Below are 21804 nucleotides of genomic sequence, written 5' to 3' on the forward strand. Positions count from 1 at the left end.
GAAATTCTAATGCATAGCAGGTACTGTGCTATTTGCTGGGAGTAGAGGAGTGAAATAAACAGATTAAATAAATTTCTATGTGATGTGCTATGTGCTCTAAAAACACATATGAACAACTTTAAAGGGAGCCCTGTGAATGGAATAACCAGTTTTGCCTGCAGTGGTTGAGGAAAGCCCACAAAGAATGTGAAACTTAATCAGGTTTTGCAGGCATGAAGTGCAATCTGCAAAAACAATTGTACAATGCCCTTGGTTTTCTTAAGAGTTGTCTCATCTCATTACGTTCCTCATGTCCTTAAGAGGCATTACCAACTGGGTGTGACAGATATATAAACACATAATTTTTATTTTAAGAGAACTAAGGTCTGCATGATTGTGAATAAGAAATGGTTCCACTTCCCTGGTCTTCTCTGTACCAGTTTCTTAGGCACAGTGGATGGGTTGAAGATTCCTTGAAGATCATAGCTGTACATTCTCTGTCTTGTATCTTAATGGGATGTAACTAGTAAATCATAAGAATTTAGGGGAGAGACTGCAGTATGGGGCAACATGCCAGGCGATTATAAATTATAGGACCAGCTGGAGAGTGGTGACTATCCCTCCCTGACTTCTCCATAGCAACACTACTGATTCTACAGTAGATGAGTTCCGAGCAGAGTTTGAGATCAGTGTTCTTTTGAAAAAAATTTATTAGGAAGGGAAAAATATTGTGATCCTGCAGTGTATATTTTTAGACAGTGCCGATTACAAACTTTTAAAAAATTTAATCTGCCAAAGAAAAATCATGTGTTCTAAAACTAACTGAAAGAAAATGATCTCTATACACATGGTTTGAGTATTGTTCTGGCATATTGCCATCTAAAAGTGCCTGTATTCTTCTTTTCCCTTTACCAGTGTTTTTTATGCTCTGTTTTTCTTTCTTTGCTCCTTTTTTCTCCACTACTGCTGCTATTAAGATAGAGGTTTTTGTTTTCATTTTGTTAGTGTGCTTTTTTGCTTAAATTTCTTTATGGAATAAGTGCTCTTTAAAGCAAAAATTAAAAGGAGAAAATCTTGTAGCAGATGACGTGTGTAGAATTTCAGTTTATATAAATTTGAATTATACAAATTTGAAATATCTTAATACAAATATTAATAAATTCTCACTTTATATAAATAATTTAAATTTACATAAATATTTCAACTAAAAAATAATAAAGAATCTCACAATTTCAAAGCTGTGGACCAAACTGGTTGTAAACCATGTTTATTTTGATGTCACATGACCTTCCCCCTTTATTTTAACTGGAAACGCCTGCCATCCTTTGGTACACTATGCTTTGCATGAGAAATACTCTGGAGTGCTTGTAATGAGATTCTTTGATTCATCTCACAAATATCTATTGATTGTCTAGTATGTACTAAACACTATTCTTCGTACTAGAGATTCAGCCATGAAAATAAGAGAGAGAGAGATGAAAATCCTTATTTTCATGAAGCATCTATTCCTGTGAGGGCAGACAGGAAACAAACAAGGACAGAAAAATAAGTAAATCGAACAATAGATCAGATGGTCATAATTGCTAAAGAGAAAAAGCAAATTAGAGAAGAGACATAGGAAGGGTATTCACTGAGAAATCACATTTGAGCAGAGATCTGAAGGAGGTAAAGGAGCAAGTATGCAGTTATTTAGGGAAAAGTACCACAGGCAGAGAGAATAACAAATACAGTGGGAATGTGTTTGGCATTTGGGGAAACAGCAAGGAGATCACTGTGGCTGGAGTGCCTTAATTATTGTTGTAGCAAACTCACCACTTTTTCTGCTTCTACTCTTCTTCCCCTGGAGTCTGTTCTCAACTCAGAGTCTGAATGATCCTTAGAGATAGACACTCTAGGATCCCTATATGTTCATCCCTTTGACAATCCTTTGTTCAGAACACTTTAATGGTTTTCCATCTCATTCTGAGTAAAACCAGTCCTTGTAGTGGTCAACAAAGCTCTACATGATATAGTCTACCCTCATCTCTCTGTCCTTACCTCATTGAATTTTCCCTCTTCCTTCTTCCACCATGCTCTGTTCTCCTATCCCTTACTCTATTTGGGTTCTGATGAAGAGGCTTATCAAAGGGACAAACGTAGAGGAATTCTAGGATGTACGTCTTTAAATGATCATTCAGGCTCTGAACTGGGAACAGTCTCTGGTGAAGCAAGGGTGCTCCACCATTACTTTGCTATTATTCTAACAGTCACTTTAATTATAATTTACATGTTTCGTTATCTTATAAAATTTTCTTTCAAGCATCCAAGTGTTCATTAAGTTGTGGTTACGCTAATGTCAATTTTTTTTTAAAAAAAAGGAAATAAAGAAACTTTAGAATGGAAATTATATGTGGCAAAATACAACAAATATGCCTAACTACCACAATATGCTTTGTTAATTTAGGAGATAGCAGTCTACAAAATATTATAAAAATGCTGAAAAAATTTTAAAGCAGCATTAAAGTGAAAAAAAATCACTACTATTTTAGACTTAACAATTTATGCTCTCACCTCTTCATTTATTACTGTAGGAAATGTGCACGATTTAAGAGTTTGAATTGTGATGTCTTTAGGAACACAAAATATGCTTGCATAAAATGTGACCACTCTGTACAACTTCTAAATGTTAAAGTTTCAACACAGTTTATGAATGTTAAGCAAGTTGTTGTTTAAAAGTAAATAGGAGGAGCATTTACTGAATATTATTTGTTAAATCCAGCCAAAAAGCTTCCTGGAGACAAAATTAAGAATATTATGTTCATACTTTAGATATTTAGACATTTCCCTAGTCAAAATGACATTTTAACATGTTCTAGTTTGGACATTTACTACATATATGTAGTCTTATTTCTTCAAAAATCCTCCATGACAGTTTCAATCCATACAAATTTCTATCTTCTTAGGACTTCTCTTAGTACACTCACTTTGGCACTAACTTTTTGGTTCATCTCCCGTCTAACATTCATAATATAAATTTGTCAAAGGTAAGGTCTGTGACAGTTTCTACTTTTCTCTAGAATGCTTCATATGCTGAAAATATAACAGGTTTTTAAGTTCCTATACCTCCTCTGAAAATTTCATTTCATTGATCAATCTATGATTCTCAAATTTATTTCCAATCTAGTTTTCTTTATCCATCTCCAGCTTTGTATATCCTGCTGTCCAGCACACATCTCCAACTGTACATACCATAGCAGCTCAAATCCCCAAGCAAAAGGTATTTGCTCCAACTTCTCAATCCACAGCCTTCTCTGCTTTCTTTGTGCCCTATCTCTGTGAACAGCAGCCAAATGGCTTGTCAACAGTACCACAGACGTATTCTGCTTTTTCTTTTTTTTTTTTTTTTTTTTTTTTTTTTGCATTACGTGGGCTTCTCACTGCTGTGGCCTCTCCCGTTGCGGAGCACAGGCTCTGGACGCGCAGGCCCAGCAGCCATGGCTCACGGGCCTAGCCGCTCCGCAGCATGTGGGATCTTCCCAGACCGGGGCACGAACCCGTGTCCCCTGCATCGGCAGGCGGACTCTCAACCACTGCGCCACCAGGGAAGCCCCTGCTTTTTCTTGATACCCACTCTTTGCAGAAGCTGTTACCCCTCAGTAGATTTTTTTTTCTCCCTCATTCACACTCATCCTCCCCATCCATACATAGCTAATGCCTTCTCATCCCTCAGTTTCCTTTAGAGATCATTTCCTCTGGGAAGTCACCCCTCTTTTAGGGCATTTATTACACTCTATTAAAATTGCCTATTTACCTGTTTATATCTTCCTCAGACTGTTTGCCCTTTGAAGTCAAGGAACTTATCATTGCTCTGAGACACTATATCCCAATTGCCTAGCAGAGCGGTCAGCCCATAATTGGTGTAATTGAATGGATACTCAGTAAATTTGTATTAGTTAAAATAGTGCTTTAGAGTATTAATCTCAAACTAGGTTCTATATTCTTCTCAAACTAGGTATATATTTTTAAAAATAGATTCAATAAGACCAATTGCTATTTCTTACCCTAGGAAATGTGAATAGAGATGGTTCCCTCTTTATGTTTATGATTATATCTAATCGGTAAGTTTGGGAGATGAATTAATTCAACAACTTTAATTTTTATGCTGAACCATGACTGTAACAGTTGAGTATTTTAAAAACTTAAACATAAGCATCTGGGAATGAATGAAGAGCCATATGTAAAAGGTAACATTACTGTACTAAGTTAGTTGTTAAGAGGTTTTTGAAACACTAAAATTCCAATCCTGGCGACAGGCATCTAAGAGGCATACAGAAAATGGGATTTAAACTAAAACTAATTTTAATTTCTAACTTTGTATAGATCTTGGTTTGAAATAGAATACTTTTTGAAATAGTTAACTGGAAGTCTGAAAAATAAATTCTAAGAAAAAGAATTTAGCTGTCTGTGGTGAACAGATACACAGGACCTTTGCAACAGAGGTCTTCGGTTCACCCTGAAGTTGTTCATAACTGTGTGTATGTATGTATTTTGGGAGGAGGAAGTTGGGGGAGAGGGCCATTAAAAGCTCTGGTATGGTCTAGGAGAAATATCCTTCCAGCCTGTTTATCTCATTTTGCTCTGACTCTTAGATCTCCAAGCAATGTTGTGATTAATGATTTGGTATCACTAGCAACCTGATGTCAGAAAGAACACGATAATGACAATGAATAGTGCGATTGTTGGAATGAAATATATCCCTCTTCCAATAAACTAATACATATATTTAACAATCTTGCCTGGTATGTAAATACACTGAGAGGGCTTCAACAAAGTTGAGTTCATACCCTGCAATCTGGAGCTGAATTAGGGGACTAACCACCCAGGATAATGTCACTCTTTGAAGCCTCAACACAGTCAGCAACCAAGTTGCTCCTTCATATGACAACTCTGCACATAGAGAGAATGGGTTTTGGAATCAGATTCATCTGGCTTCAAATCCAGCTTTGTTACTTGCAAGTCAAGTGATTTTTGGCAAGTAGTCAACTTTGTGCCATAGTTTTCTTATCAGTGAATTAAGAAAAATTTCTTATACTAAGTGAGAATTAGAAATCATAGACTTAAATTCTCTAGAACCAGGCTGGGCACATAGTATTTACTGAATAAATGACAAAGAGTAGTAAAAGTGGTAGTACTAGTCATCATAGTAGTAGTTTAGTAGTAATATTGCCTTTCTCTAATTAAAACACCAGGTCTAAACATTGGTTACAGTGCAAGCAGAATTATCAAAGACAATCACATAGAACACATTGACAGGCCCAGAATGCAATGAAAATTACACTGTATTGAAATGATTAATTGGAATTTAGAAAATGAATAAAAACTGATAATAGCCCTTTAGAGCCTAGTAATATATTTAATTAATCACAGTCATTTACATAATATATAAACTCAATTAATTTAATAAGTATAGAACAGAAGGGCTGAATTTAGATATACAATACAAATTTTTTTTTTTTTTTTTTTTTTGCTTTACGCGGGCCCCTCACTGTTGTGGCCTCTCCCGTTGCGGAGCACAGGCTCCAGACGCACAGGCTCAGCGTCCATGGCTCACGGGCCCAGACGCTCCGCGGCATGTGGGATCCTCCTGGATCGGGGCACGAACCCGTGTCCCCTGCATCGGCAGGCGGACTCTCAACCACTGCGCCACCAGGGAAGCCCCCAATATTTTGAAGTATAAAGACTTTCTAACTTAAGTGGAAGGTTACTTAATATCTTAAATTTCTTTGAAAGATCACAAATAAAAAAGTGATTTTAAATTAAAATAATGTTACAAAAATATTTCTGAGATTTTTTTATGTTGTCTTTAGAGAATTGAAAGTTTATGATTTGAAGAAGACTGTTTAAGCTTTTTTAGAGAATAGCAGTTAGGTAAAACTTAAAGCCTGTTATTCTAAAACAATATACTACAAAAATATTATTTACTGGTAATTTGGATACCATAATTTTATCACTTTAAAGCTCTCCTGAATTATATATTTTAAATAAACATAAAAATTTTCAGTTTTTTTGCAATGACCTACAACAAATTCAATTTTTAAAAAAACATTATAAGATGATACAAATAGATGGAGAGATATACCATGTTCTTGGATTGGAAGAAATAACATTGTGAAAATGACTGTACTACCCAAAGCAATCTACAGATTCAGTGCAATCCCTATCAATCTACCATTGGCATATTCCACAGAACTAGAACCAAATATTTCACAATTTGTATGGAAAATCAAAAGACCCCGAATAGCCAAAGCAATCTTGAGAAAGAAAAACGGAGCTGGAGGAATCAGGCTCCCTGACTTCAGACTATACTACTAAGCTACAGTAATCAAGACAGTATGGTACTGGCACAAAAACAGAAATATAGATCAGTGGAACAGGATAGAAAGCCCAGAGATAAACCCATGCACATATGGTCACCTTATCTTTGATAAAGGAGGCAAGAATATACAGTAGAGAAAAGACAGACTCTTCAGTAAGTGGTGCTGGGAAAACTGGACAACTACATGTAAAAGAATGAAATTAGAACACTCCCTAACACCATACACAAAAATAAACTCAAAATGGATTAGAGACCTAAATGTAAGGCCAGACACTATCAAACTCTTAGAGGAAAACATAGGCAGAACACTCTATGACATAAATCACAGCAAGATCCTTTTTGACCCACCTCCTAGAGAAATCAAAATAAAAACAAAAATAAACAAATGGGATCTAATGAAACTTAAAAGCTTTTGCACAGCAAAGGAAACCATAAACAAGACCAAAAGACAACCCTCAGAATGGGAGAAAATATTTGCAAATGAAGCAACTGACAAAGGCTTAATCTCCAAAATTTACAAGCAGCTCATGCAACTCAATATCAAAAAAACAAACAACCCAATCCAAAAATGAGCAGAAGACCTAAATAGACATTTCTCCAAAGAAGATATACAGATTTCCAACAAACACATGAAAGAATGCTCAACATCATTAATCATTAGAGAAATGCAAATCAAAACTACAATGAGATATCATCTCACACTGGTCAGAATGGCCATCATCAAAAAAATCTAGAAACAATAAATGCTGGAGAGGGTGTGGAGAAAAGGGAACGCTCATACACTGTAGGTAGGAATGTAAATTGATACAGCCACTATGGGGAACAGTATGGAGGTTGCTTAAAAAACTAAAAATATAACTACCATACGAGCCAGCAATCCCACTACTGGGCATATACTCTGAGAAAACCATAATTCAAAAAGAGTCATGTACCACAATGTTCATTGCAGCTCTATTTACAATAGCCAGGACAGGGAAGTAACCTAAGTGTCCATCAACAGATAAATGGATAAAGAAGATGTGGCACATATATACAATGGAATATTACTCAGCCATAAAAAGGAACGAAATTGAGTTATTTGTAGTGAGCTGGATGGACCTACAGTCTGTCATACAGAGTGAAGTATGTCAGAAAGAGAAAAACAAATACCATATGCTAACACATATATATGGAATCTAAAAAAAAAAAAAAGAAGTTCATGAAGAACCTAGGAGCAAAATGGGAATAAAGACACAGACCTACTAGAGAATGGACTTGAGGACACGGGGATGGGGAAGGATTAGCTAGGACAAAGTGAGAGAGTGGCATGGACATATATACACTACCAAATCTAAAATAGATAGCTAGTGGGAAGCAGTCGCATGGCACAGGGAGATCAGCTCAGCGCTTTGTGAGCAGCTAAAAGGGTGGGATAGGGAGGGTGGGAGGGAGGGAGATGCAAGAGGGAAGATATATTGGGATATATTTATATGTATAACTGATTCACTTTGTTATAAAGCAGAAACTAACACACCATTGTATAGCAATTATACTCCAATAAAAATGTAAAAAAAAATAAAATAAATAAAAAACGTTACATTTCCTGAACAAATTTTGAGCTGAAATTTGACAGTAGTAAAAGCTTTTTTTGTGTGTGTGCAGACCAATGCAAAATGTAGTATACCAATTCTATCATAAAACACAAGAGGGAAGAGATATGGGAACATATGTATATGTATAACTGATTCACTGTGTTATAAAGCAGAAACTAACACACCATTGTAAAACAATTATACTCCAATAAGCATGTAAAAAAAAAACACACACACACATGAACTTGAACTGTCAGAACCCACAGTACATGAGATTAATTTAGGAGCTCTGAATCATGACAGTATGGTGTTTCACAAATGTTGAACAAATATGGGCTTTTATTCTCAAGAGTTAAACTATTGACAACCTAAACACATTTCCTGAATTGTCTTTTTATTTTTATTATTTTTATTTTTATTATTTATTTATTTATTATTATTTTTTTTTGCGGTATGTGGGCCTCTCACTGTTGTGGCCTCTCCCGTTGTGGAGCACAGGCTCCGGGCGCACAGGCCCAGCGGCCATGGCTCACGGGCCCAGCCGCTCCGCGGCACGTGGGATCTTCCCAGACCGGGGCACGAACCCGTTTCCCCTGCATCGGCAGGCGGACTCTCAACCACTGCGCCACCAGGGAAGCCCCTGAATTGTCTTTTTAAATGCCAAAAGCAATAGTCATGAAATTATTGAACCTGACAATTTTAATTGAGAGTTTGTTGATCTTTCCAGATAGTTAAGATAGCATTGTAATTGGTACCTAGAAGCATGCTGAAAACCTTAACCTGAAGCAAAAAGGTTCAAATAAAATATTTTTACAGTCACTTTGGACAAGATATAGAATGTGTTCATATCATAAAATGTAACCAGTAATGTAACTACTAATTGCAAAATCTATAATAGGCTGTCACCAAATATGACTCTTAAAGAAAGACATAATTATAACCTACATACTATAAGCTATATGAGAAAGAGTGGTGGTATTCTGGGGCAGCTTTTACATATATATAGTGTAAAAGCTCACAACTATGTATATGTATAAAAGCTCACAACTATATATACACAGAGTCCCTAGGGATACTGGAGCTATCATAAACAAAATATAATAAAGGAAGAGTGAAATTAATGTATTCTGTTATATAAATTCCATCTGTAGAAGAAAATAATATTTATGGGAACTAAGTACAAGTCTTGTTTCACTAGAAGGCACAAGCAATTTATTACCTCTGGAATTAAGGAAAGAAAATCTCATTGTCCACTTATTTAATATTAGAAGCAGATTATTTTCCAGGAGAATGACCATGAAGCTTCTTTGAGCTGCCATTGAAATGGCAATGTTTGGTGTACTTCACATTCATTAACTAGAGGCACAACATACTACAGTAATTAAAAATGAGTCTAGAGTTCAAACACCTGGGTTCTCACCTGGGTTCTACCTATATGACCTCGAACAAGTTACTTAATCTCATGTGTCTTCATCTGCAAAATGAGGATAATTATAGTACCAAATACAGTGTTGTTCTTAGGATTAAAGCAGTTAGCACATGTAATGGATTTGGAACAGAGCCATGTATCTGGTATACACTCAATAAATGATATCTATTATGGTGTTATTTTATCCTCACGTATGATAATGGTATTTTTTAGTGTTGTTCCCGTTTTGCTGTTCCTGTCATGGAAATACATGACATCAACATACACATCCTGAAAATGCCTGTGTTGCATATATTCCCACTACACAGCATCCCTACCCTATAAGACAAATAAACTATAGGCATTTACTGAATGCTTGATTTCAGAACATTGCTTTAATGGGTTATGGCATTGTCAAGTGGCCGAGCAGTCCCTCAGAAGCAGTGTAAAGGCTAATAAAGCTGCAGGGTCACTACTGCAGCTAATGGGTGGTCTTGCCATTCTTCCATAGATTTGGCTGGTAAGGAGACAGCAAGTTCAAATGGATTTAGTTTATTACTTATACAGGAAAGACAAAATCAGCATAATGCCATCTTGTATCTCTTGTCCCACAGATGACATTAAACCAAAGAGGCCAGATGACAGATGGCATGGGTTCAGGTCACTCTGCCACTGAGGAGCTAACTCTAAAGTATAGCCAGCCAAGGCTTATCCAGAAGCTTGCAAATGTACCCTAAAAGGGGAGCAGCAAAAAGTCCTGGCTCAACTGAAACTAGGGAGATTAATGAGAAACAAGCTGATGCCAACTCCTTTCCAGGCTGCTTATCTCCCCTTCTTCCAGAAAGAACCCCAGGACATTCTGCCAAGAGTTAGGTCAGACCACAGACAAGCTTCACCCACTTGACTTATGTGGAAATCTGCTACACAGTAGAGATGTTTCCTTACAGGCTTGTTTTCCTTGAAGAATTTGATAGTAATATATGTATAAAATTTTCACAACAAAATAATACAGATTACGTGTCGTTGTGAGAGGAGTAGACCAACATTAATATATACAAACTTGATCTTCCATGTTTCAGCACAAGGAGAAAATAATATTGACTTACAGTTTTTCTTCTTTAGGCAAAACATTAATACTTATGCTATAATAGAAGCCAACTGACTTTATTTTTTCACACTAAAAAAATTACCACTTCTCTAAACATGCATACTTCTGGCCCTGGCCATTATTAAAATAGAGTGAGGAAGAGCATGAATTGGTGTTTTAAGCACAAGTGAAGCTTTTGCAATTTGGGGTAGATTATGTGTAAGTATGCCTCGGAGAAAACAACCTGCAACAACTAAAAATATTCGGGTTCATTAATAAAGCACATAGCAATTTCAAATCCATAATTATCTCACTGAATAAGAGTCTCTCATCTGTTGTTTAAAGGGACACATTCTACATTGATCCTTGAAGGTCGAAAACTAAAAATTGCAGATTATTTAAAAAAAAAAACAAATTCCATTGCCAGGGAACATGCAGTTAACCTGTCCTTCTCTGCTTTTTATGAGCCAAATCCTAGGACCATTACATTGACCAGTTGATTTCAACAATTATGATTTTTACTATCTATCACAATGTACACTAGGGATTCCTTTCTACACCAAAACTTCAGAATGAAAACTGATTCTTGGAAACAGGAATCCACTAAGAAACTTAAGTATGTATATATGTTTAACAGACCATTTCTTGGCTTTCAACTCAGACAACGCAGATGAAGAAAGAACTTTCACCTTTCCTTTAACTTTTCGTTTCATTTCCTTCAACATACATGTTTGCAGTTACTGGTGGGACTGAGCAAGAAGAGTCCTTTGTGTACCTCTTTGCATCCATATATTTACACAGGAACAGAAGAAGTTTGTGGGAGAAAAGGTAATGAAACCTGATATCCATCAGGCCTCTATTCCAACTCTGCCTTTGAGGCTGACGTATATAAAAATGTGCCTGATAAATTGGAGTGGTTGCATTGAAGTCAAAATTCAGGAGGGGAAATTGGAACACGAGTTCAACATGAGGTTAGGAGGAGAGGGACCAGCAAACTAGAGGCCTGAGGGGAGCCCTGAATTGGGGCTCCATCTGCTGCTGCGGCTTCTGAAATCCATCCAGCCTCAGCTACCTCTGAACAATGGGCTCATGTTGGAGAAAGCAGTTACTTGTGAATCTGGAATACCTATGATCAAAGAGCTCTAACACTTAGGGTTCAGCGGGATTATCTGTAAGATACTTCTGACTGAGTGTTACACAAAGGTAAGCATTGTCTTCCTTTTGATTACACGTTATTGAGGCCAGAATACAAAGTGGTTGTTCAAGATAACATAGCTGGTAAGTGGTAAGTTATTACTTAACTCCAGATCCTCTAACTTGAAATTTCAAAATTTTTCTACCATGCCAATTATTTGAAGCAAGAGCATGAAGTAATTCAATAGCAGTTACTCAGGAAAGTAGCTAATGCATGGATTAGGAGTGATAGGAAGAGGAAGAAAGATCTCCTGACAAGAGAGTTAAGACTACTGAGGAAAGTGCTCTGGATGAAGATGGAAGAGTCATCTATGTTAAAAAAAAAAAAAAAAAGAATCAGCCTAAAGATACTTTCTCCTGCCTGAAATCATGGCATATAAGATTCAGACTATGAAAGGATGACTGTTGAGAGCAGAGGACTTTCATATTGTAAAATAATTACCCAGAAGACTTCAATTTCTTATAAGTCTCAAGTTAACCCAAATTGAGAAAGAGCAATTAGGAACAGAAATAGAAATAGAACAAGGAATAGAATATGGTTATTAAGTCCTAGTCAAGACAGAAGGCTGATATTTTAAAGAGTGGTATCATGTCTTTGAAAAAGGAGAAACTGCAACTTTTCTTCAATCAGAATACCAGCAGGAATTATCCCAAACCAGATTTACCAATGTAGCTTAAGTTTTAGGGCCCCTCACGTGCATAGGTTCCTTCCAAGGCTGTGTGCCTAATTTTACATTCAAAACTTTGCATTATTCTTCTTAGATAGGGTTCCCAAATTCTTTGAGCTTTAAGTACCACAGAACTTAAAAGCAACTAGTACAATCTGTACCATCATGGAGTATAGACACAGATGATGTGGCAACAAAGAGCAAGGACCATAAAGAAAGATGGAGACCCAAGCCATAATGAAGGCATTAACTAAAGTTACTCCTGGCTAAGAGTTTTATCAATATTCTAGAAAGGAGTGTTCATACTGAGTCTGTAATTTTGCCTGCATATATTACAAGCCATATTCACGGTTAATGCTTCCAACCAATTCTTCTGGGGCTCAGTTCATTTCAAATAATTCTATGATTTGTACCTCTATTTTGGTTTGGATAATCTTTATGTACATAGGCAGCTGAATCAACATGATTCACAGAAATCACGAAATCAGATTGAGAACTATGATTTCTGATTCTTTCACTTATCAACTGCATGACATTTTATTTAACCTCTCTGTGCCTCAGCTTCTGAACCTATAAAGTGAGGATTATAACAGTACCTACATAGGATTTCTGTGAGGACGACATATATGTGAAATCCTAGATCAATTCTTGGTAAGCTCAACAGCTGCTTTATTCATTTCATTGTTTTCTCTGCTGTCAAGTAGTAGCTGTTTTCCCTCCCATACTTTACTTCCTACTGGCCTGAAGGTGAAGTAGGATTGCTTATTGCTCATCATTGTTCATTCCTTCGCTCATTCCAGGCTTCCAATAACATATTATCAGACTGTACTTCTGCTGTTGCAGTCACCTACAACCCTTTTCATTCCTTGACAGGATTTAAGCTCCTGGCTCATTGTCACACTCAAAACATGATTCTTGTCTTATTTGGTGCTTTCAATATTTCCAAATCCATGCACTCTCCCACTCTTTTATAACTATTTCGTACCTTCACTTCTCTTCTCAAAGATACAGTGCCTCCTCCTCCACCCTTCTCTCAGCTAATGATCATGGCCTCCTACTTCACAGAGAAAACTAATCAAAAGCAAACTTCTTGGGCTTCCCTGGTGGCACAGTGGTTGAGAGTCCGCCTGCCAATGCAGGGGACGCGGGTTCGTGCCCTGGTCCGGGAAGATCCCACATGCCGCAGAGCGGCTGGGCCCGTGAGTGATGGCCGCTGAGCCTTTGCGTCCGGAGCCTGTGCTCCACAACGGGAGAGGCCACAGCAGTGAGAGGCCCGCGTACCGCCAAAAAAAAAAAAAAACAAAAGCAAACTTCTTACAAGTTTCTATTAGCACAGCACTACATTATCCCACCCACCTGTGTCTGTGCCCACATTCTCTGCTTTTTCCTGTGACTCATCACTTGGGGTGATCATTTGTGTTCCTAAGGTTTGTACATTGTACTGCACCTCTGCTTGTACATTATTCTTTCTTATGCAAAGACAGAACTCTGCTAATTTGCAATCAATTTATCCTCCTCATCAGTGTTTCCTCTTCACTGGATCACTCTCATTAGCATATAAAATATGGCATTTTTCTTCTATTTTATTAAAAAAAAAAACCCTTCAAGCATGTGATCTGACAGCATTCATAATAGTGGAATATCTAGGTTTTATATAACACCTAATAAGATATAAAATGTTGTACAAGCGTCTCCCACAAAGGACTATGGTTTAAAAAAGAAAAGTTTAACCAAAAACTAATCAAGTATTTAGACCTAGCCTGCTCTTTACAGGAAAAACAGCAAAGGGGTGGGGGTGGAGTTGGAATGGGAAAGTGGTGTAACCAAAAAAGTTAAATGACACAATAAGGAAATAATCAGAAAAATCCAGAATATGGAATATTTTGCATGCAAGTGGCTCAGTCTCTTCAAAAAGTCGTGTTACAGGAAAAAATAATAAGAGACTAAAGTCTTCCTTAGCCTTTAGGACATCAGTCTTTACTTGCGTTTCTCCTATGTTACATACCCCTACTTCTCAGTCTCCTTTGCTCGTTCTTTTTCATCTCACAGATTCCTAAACGTTGGTGAGGTCAGAGCTTGGCTTCTTCTCAATCTATACTTACTCCCTTGCTTATTTCATCCAATCCCATGGCTTTCAATAGCATCTATATACAGAAAACCTGTAAATTATTTCTCAGCCTGGAGCTCTCCCATGATTTCCAGATTGTGTATTCAGTTGGAATTCTCCTCTGTCTGCAGCATGGAGACCATGCCACACAAGTAGTGTGTATTTCTCCCTATTCTACACTCAAGATGAAGTTGGCTCTTGGAATGGTCTGAGGTCTGGCTATGATATAAAAGCAGTGGAAAAGCATACAAAAGAGGAGTTCTGTGAATTCTGATTGGGAAGCCAAGATTCTGCTTCTGAATTGGAGACGTTACACTAAATTGATTCCAGGAATTGGCAATAACTGCTGTTGCATGTAACTTGAGAAAATTAAGGAGGGATTTATGATCAAACATTCTGAAGATCTCTAGCACAAACATTCTCAGTTCTTAAAACTACCCCCTCCTGTTCAATTTTACCACTCTGGCCCATGAGCTTAGGTATCAGATACTAGAACCCCTTCCTAATGGATTTCCCTAATTTCAATATAGCAAACTGAAGCTAGAGAAACCCAAATCCATCATTCATACATGTAAATATCTGAAAGATCTTGTTAAGATGTAAATTTGACCATATTATTCCTTTGCTTAATCTTAATGGTTCTCAGTTACTCCTTAACATAGCATACAAGATTTTCTGTCATTCGAACTCTGCCTCTCAGTTTGTACAGCCCTTGTCCTGTTGCATCAAGCAATGAGAAATGTGTTTTCAGCTTCAAGTTTCCTAAAGACAGAGGAGACCTTCTACTTTGATCTGTATGCAAAAGAATGAATTTAAGCTCATTCATGCTGAATGAGTAAGAACTCAACAATGTAAAATTGGATAATAAGCACTGTGTTATCTTGGGCGCACAGCTACTTCAGTGAAGTAGCTTCACTGTACTTCATTGGTCTCATCTGTAAAATGGAGATAATAACAATACCTAACTACATCACACACGTGGAAAAGACTGGATTAATACAGGTAAATCACTTAGCATAGTGCCTAGGTATAGTAAAAACTTAATAAACTTAAACAGTTTCTTATTGTATCTACATTTTTTTTTTTTTTTTGCGGTACGCGGGCCTCTCATTGTTGTGGCCTCTCCCGCTGCAGAGCACAGGCTCTGGATGCGCAGGCTCAGCGGCCATGGCTCACAGGCCTAGCCGCTCTGCGGCATGTGGGATCTTCCCGGACCAGGGCACGAACCCGTGTCCCCTGCATCGGCAGGCGGACTCTCAACCACTGAGCCACCAGGGAAGCCTTGTATCTCCATTTTATAGATGAGGGTCTGAGGGATTAAATATCATGTCCAACTTGTAAAACCACTAAGTTGTAAAGCCATGGTTTAAACCTAGGGTATCTTTTTTCCAAGTCCAGATTCTGTACCATATGGAATATTACAGAGTTGCTACTTTTAATATATAAATTCTAATAAAACATATAAGCAGCCTTCTGAACAGCACACAAAAATTTGTGAAATAAGAACTATCTGTCATTGAAGGAAATACGGCCTTCCTGAATTGATTAAAAAGCAGAAATAAGAAAGTGTTGGGAGAAGCAAGAGGGAGGGGATATTGGGATGTATGTATAGCTGATTCACTTTGTTATACAGCAGAAGCTAACAAAACAATGTAAAGCAATTATATGCCAATAAAGACGTTAAAAAATAAAATAAAATAAAAAATGAAAGGTTAGTTACACATTGACTACACCTATAATTGAACTGGGACTCAAAAAGAGTTCCAAAAAAGCCACTCAGACCCAAAACAGATCTGTAGATACATTAATTTTACTTCTTTGACTTATGTTATATCCTTTGCCTAGAGGGTCTTCCCCACCTTTTCTATTTAGCAAAATTCAGCTCATTTTCACAAATATGCCATTTTTGAGAAGCTGTTTGCTATCCTTCCAAAGAAAAAGTTATTCCTTTTTGCTATATTATGGGTTTCATTTCTCATTTCCATCTTATGATGTCATCATTAGTCTTATTTCCCCTTAAAATAGGGTGGCAGATCTTGGAGGAAAGTATGTTTTCTATTTTTACCTTTGTCACCCAACTCGGTGCTCACTAAGTATTTGTTGAATTGGATTGGTTTAATTTTTGGTTGGGTGGTAGAACAGATAAATATATCAAACCCATTAATGTTTTCTAACAAAATAATGACTAATATCGAATTACCTTGGTTATATCACCATCACCTAACACAGCATGCCAAACAGTGTTGTCACTCTAAGTTTGGTGAGTTAATGAATAGATGAATGAATAGATGATCGAATGAATGAACACTAACTTTCAAAGGCTTAAGTTTAGAGTTTCCCAAAGCTAAAATGTCAGAGAGCTTAATGAGAGAACTTACTCCACTAATATGAACAGCATTTTTGGGGCGGAGTGGGACATATTCCTAAGGAATAAAAATATCATAAGCAATAAATATTAAAGTTTTTGAAAGTATTCAATGTTATATCATTACCTATGTCCAAAAATAATAATTCTAACCCTAGCTGGATCATATCACAATATTCATTGTAATTTGATTCTTATTATTTTTATTAACATTTCTATGGACAATGCATGCATATAACAAATAAAATGTTTCTTAAAAGCCTTCAAAAACTGGGAATGGATTAAATACCATAGAAATACTTAACCTGAAAATTAAGTAAACAAATTCAAAGAAAAATTCCTTGGCAAATTCCATAATTTCCAAACCATTCTCTTTTTTCCCCTGAAGAAAATGTAAACAAATAATGTTCACAGAATGGCAACACGTTTTTCAAAATGGTAATGCTACTTGACTCTGTGTTATTATTACAACCCTGGAAAATTTCAAATAAAGTATGAAGTAAAGAATATGGACTACAAGATTTGGAAGACAGACAGATCTATACTTTACTTGCTAGCTGAGACACAATGTGAATTACTTCACCTCTTTGGACACTGCTTTCTCAATATGGGTAATAAGATATTGTAAGAAGTAAATGAGAGAAAAACCTTATAGTACCAGGTGCACTGCCATGTACATTATAAACACTCGACAATATTATTTCTCTTCTTTCTCCATTATAGCTTTTGGCAGACTACTAAAAGACTGAAAATTCTTTAAAGATATGATTTTCATATTTAGGCTATTTGGTTTTGACTAATCAACAACTCACAAATCCCTTCATGTTCATTAAAGCTTCAGAAATTTGCATGTTGTCTTTATTCCTGCTTGATTCTCTTTAGGTATTTCTTTGTACATTTACAAGGAAGGCATTTGAGATCAATAAGTGAAATGTAATCAAATGAGGATGTTTCAGAGAGGGGACCATACAGAAAGAAAGAAAGAGAGAAAGAAAGAAAGAAAATGATAGATTTAGTGATGATATCCTTGAAATTGTACTTTAGGAAAAAAACTATAATAGCATGTTAATATTTTCCAAGCTCACAAGAAAATGAGGACTGCATTATTCTCTCTTCATCAGAGAATCTCAACTTTTTGTTTTAACCCCACACATCTGAGGGTAATACATGGTTTCATTATTGATCATGGCTGACCAGTGCAGTAATCTTGATTCCTGGGGAAGAGTGGTTGAGTTGGAATGATGTAAGAGAGGAGAGTCTCTTAGCAGGGAAGTGGAGAGTTTGTAGTTTTATAAAATTCACCAGATAGTTTTTATTTGCTCTTGTTTAGAAAGAAGAAGGCAGGATACTTTTTAAAATATCATGGAACAAATATTGAATGCATATTTAATAGATGAATTTAAAAAATTTGGGATAAGGTGGCATACACAGCCTAGACCATAATCAGAGGAGTTTTTCTACAAATTTTCCAAGGAGTAAAATGTATAACCTGGCTTTCCTTTTCCTTCTACAGGGAGACGATATGGTGGTGAAGCCCTCATGTAATGTTTTTACACAGGTAAATGGCATTAAGTGGTTTCAAATACCATAACTGAACATAATTGAACATTATAATAATCTTACATTATCAGAAAAACAGATAATGTTTTTATCATTATAATTTTTAAATCTGAAAACAAATCAAAAGTTTTTCAGGACAAACAAAACCCAGGATTTATTTTTAGAAAATTGTGATTAGACTCAGTTGAGATTCCAATTTTACAAGATAAGAAATGGTTAATTTTTCAAGCCTGCAGAATTCTGTAGCCAAGCGTAATAAAACGTTAACTAGTGCAAATTCAGAAAGGTGTAGTAAATCGCATGAAATAAAAACCATCCATCACCTTTAGAAGCACAGGTTTTGTAGACTGATTAAAACACGTGAAGAGAAAAATGTTACCTATACATCAAGCATACCAATAATTGAACTGGTATTCAAAGAGAGCTACAAAGAGCTCATTGTACCCATTGTACTTGGGTACAATGCAGAGATGTAGAAAATGGCTTGCAGCCAGAAATTTAGTTTGTGGGAGGGTTAATAATCCCCTAACTCCTTTCCTTTAAAACACCTGCTTGAAGGGCAATATTTAAATTCTGCAAATAACTTGCCAAAGCTTGAAGTTCACTTTCTTTTGTGTTTTCTCAGTAATTTACCTTGAGATTTTTTATGATTACTGAGGCTATTTTTTATTTAAATAAGCACACTCTCTCATACCTGACCCATATGTCCCTTCTTGATTCTAGATTTAACTTACAATGCTTATTTTATAACATTATATTATTTCCATGGCAACAACTGTCTTGGTATATTAAACAAAGGAAGGTGACTTCAGCCGATTTGTCCTGTAGTGAAGGAGCTGGATTTGAGGTTGATAAACTTGAGCTGAAGAGAAAACAGTTAGAAAACAGAAATAATGATAAAAAAAGTGAAATTCATTTTATTACATACCCTTGATTAGGGGCTGAATGCATTTACTAGGTAGAATAATCACTGTCCTACTCTCATGGATTCACCCTAAACCTACCCCCATTAGTGTCACTGAACGTAAGGTGGATTGGTTCCTTAGCACAATGCACAGTTACTAATTGATAGTTCTATTCTGTTCCAATGTGCTTTTGTCTGTTTTCAAAGTGCTAGGTACATTTGAACATATCTTAGCTAAGTGTATTACCAGCTGACAAATAATAAAAACATTTATTAGGAATCAACCTCTGTACTAATAACATACATATTTTTGCTGTTATTTTCAATATTATGAGGCTGAAATGAAAAAATAAAATCTATACACACATATACACAAAACAGACACATGGACTTTACAAAAAACATAGAATTAGAATTAATTTTAAAATGTATTTGCCTTATGTAACAATGACCTTTCCTCCTACTTTCAAAGGCTTTTAGGTACTCTCAATCTATTGCAACTTCAGTTAAATCCTACCCTCTCCTGAGACAGGGGTATCAAAATGTAATTCAGTTACAAGTAACAATAACATTTAATTTTCTCCTCCAGTTATCTGCACTGCCAAAGATAGCATTTCCTGAGAGCTACAGATGTCACTGTTGTAAGCAAGAACCAGTTTGGGGATATGTACAGAATATCATGACACTGGCTTATTTAATGCTTTTATTCCTTATGGCTCATATTTACATATAGCAAAAAATTTGCTCCCAATCTAATCGACTTCAAATAAAAATTATTAATATAAATTACTTAACCTCCCTATGCCTCAGTGTCCTTATTCAAACCTTATATGACCATGCCAGGCATGTAGTAAACACATAGCAAATATTAGCTTTTATTATTACCTCAGGTAAAATATTTCTTACCTGGCACTAATATGTGCTAGGGACAAATCACTTTCTAATTAAGTAAAGACATATTAAAAAATACAAAGACATATTAAACTAAAAACCAAAATTACTTTGTCTAGTGCAAAGCCGATGAATTTCATGCTTTCCAGGTTAATAATACTGCATTTATTTTTCTTTAAATCACTACTTATAGGTTTAACCATTTCTCCCTTTTTCAGCATGTTTCCCAATACGTCTAGATTAAGTTTATTAGACACAGGTGAAGAACTAGCATGCTGTAGGTATTTCTGAACATGGGCATAATTCTCCACAAAAGCAGTAAGAGGTCATTTAGAGGTTGCAGAGAAAGCAAGTGCCTCTGGTACTTTTGTGATTCTAAAGTGAGACTCTTACTGTTGCAATTGTTTTAAGGATGTGATCCTGAAGCACAGATTCCAGTATATACTCCACTTTCTGCTCCTCTTTGTAACTCAACCCTCTCTAAAGAAGTCTGTATCCTCTATGAAATCCCAGAACTAACTTATCTTCTGACTTTCCAATTGGGAGGCAAATTTTGGCTTGCAACAAGATTTACAGACAGAGCATGAGGACATATAAGGGAAATGAAGTGTTTTTTACGAGTCTGCTATTTTAGGTTCTCAAAAAAAATTTTTTTTTAATTTGTCCAAATAAATCTGAGACTCTAATAACACAGAGGATCATTTCAATGAGTCTCGTTATGAGTGAATCACCATTATAGGTAAGTCACGATCTACTCTAACTTGGTTCATGATGATCACATGGTGAATTAACTTTATACTATCTTATGCTCAGAATGGGCACCTGTAATATACCAGAGATTATGGCAAACACACAGGAGGTACAAAGATAACTGAAATACAGCCTTTACCTTCAACGGCATCACAGCCATCAGATACAACAGCATGTATTCACTTGCCAACTACAATATAATAAAGTAAGTTCAGGAGCTTACTTAGATTATATTACTCACTTAGCTTATAAAAGGCTTTCCATAAATCCATTTGTTTATAAATCCTAAACGAATGAGAAGAATTTAAGCTCACAGTCCTCAATTTAGTTATATTAAAAAAGAAATGTGCATTGTCTTTTCCCATTCACACTGGCTTATTTTTTATGGTTCATGTTTACATACAGCACAAATTTGCTCCCAATCTAACCTGCTTCAAATATTGTTAATATGTTTACAGTGAAAATTGTGGATACTCAGTTTCTATCAGGCATATATTTTCCCTTCCTTTTCATTCCATTAGGGGGAAAAAAACGTCAGCCAGTCTCCTTATTGAGCTCTGAATTTCACTACATATTGGGAAAGATTTATTCCATATACAGATATGAGGTACAATATTTTTTCACCATATTCAATTTTTATAAATTTATCTTTTTTTGTTTCTATCATAATTATTAGCCTCCTCTTAGCACTTATAATTATGATAGAAATAAAAAAAAGATAAATTTATTTATTGTTCATTGGTTGGTTGATTTACTTATTAGACTTGAGGGGTTCTGTGTTAATATGCACATAGCAAATGCATTATAGACTAAGGAATTGTGTGATGGTCCAGGCTGAAAAGGTAATTATAGTCCTTTATTGGTGTTAGGCTGAATAGAGTATCTCTGGAGTGCAGCTTTGTTTATGTTAAAGTTAGTAAATTGAAAATGTAAAAATAAAGGAGCTTTGCCCCTATTATATATTC

General features: G+C 36.0%; 1 protein-coding gene across 3 annotated transcripts in view; it reads right to left on the bottom strand.

Moving 5' to 3' along the window:
* Window positions 1–21804, bottom strand: part of CSMD3 (CUB and Sushi multiple domains 3) — a gene marked incomplete at its 5' end in the record, with an annotated part of 1086230 nt that overhangs the window by 348086 nt on the left and 716340 nt on the right. The window lies entirely within an intron of this gene.

Source organism: Hyperoodon ampullatus (genome assembly GCF_949752795.1).
Source record: "Hyperoodon ampullatus genome assembly, chromosome: 17".
NCBI classification, from domain to species: domain Eukaryota; kingdom Metazoa; phylum Chordata; class Mammalia; order Artiodactyla; family Ziphiidae; genus Hyperoodon; species Hyperoodon ampullatus.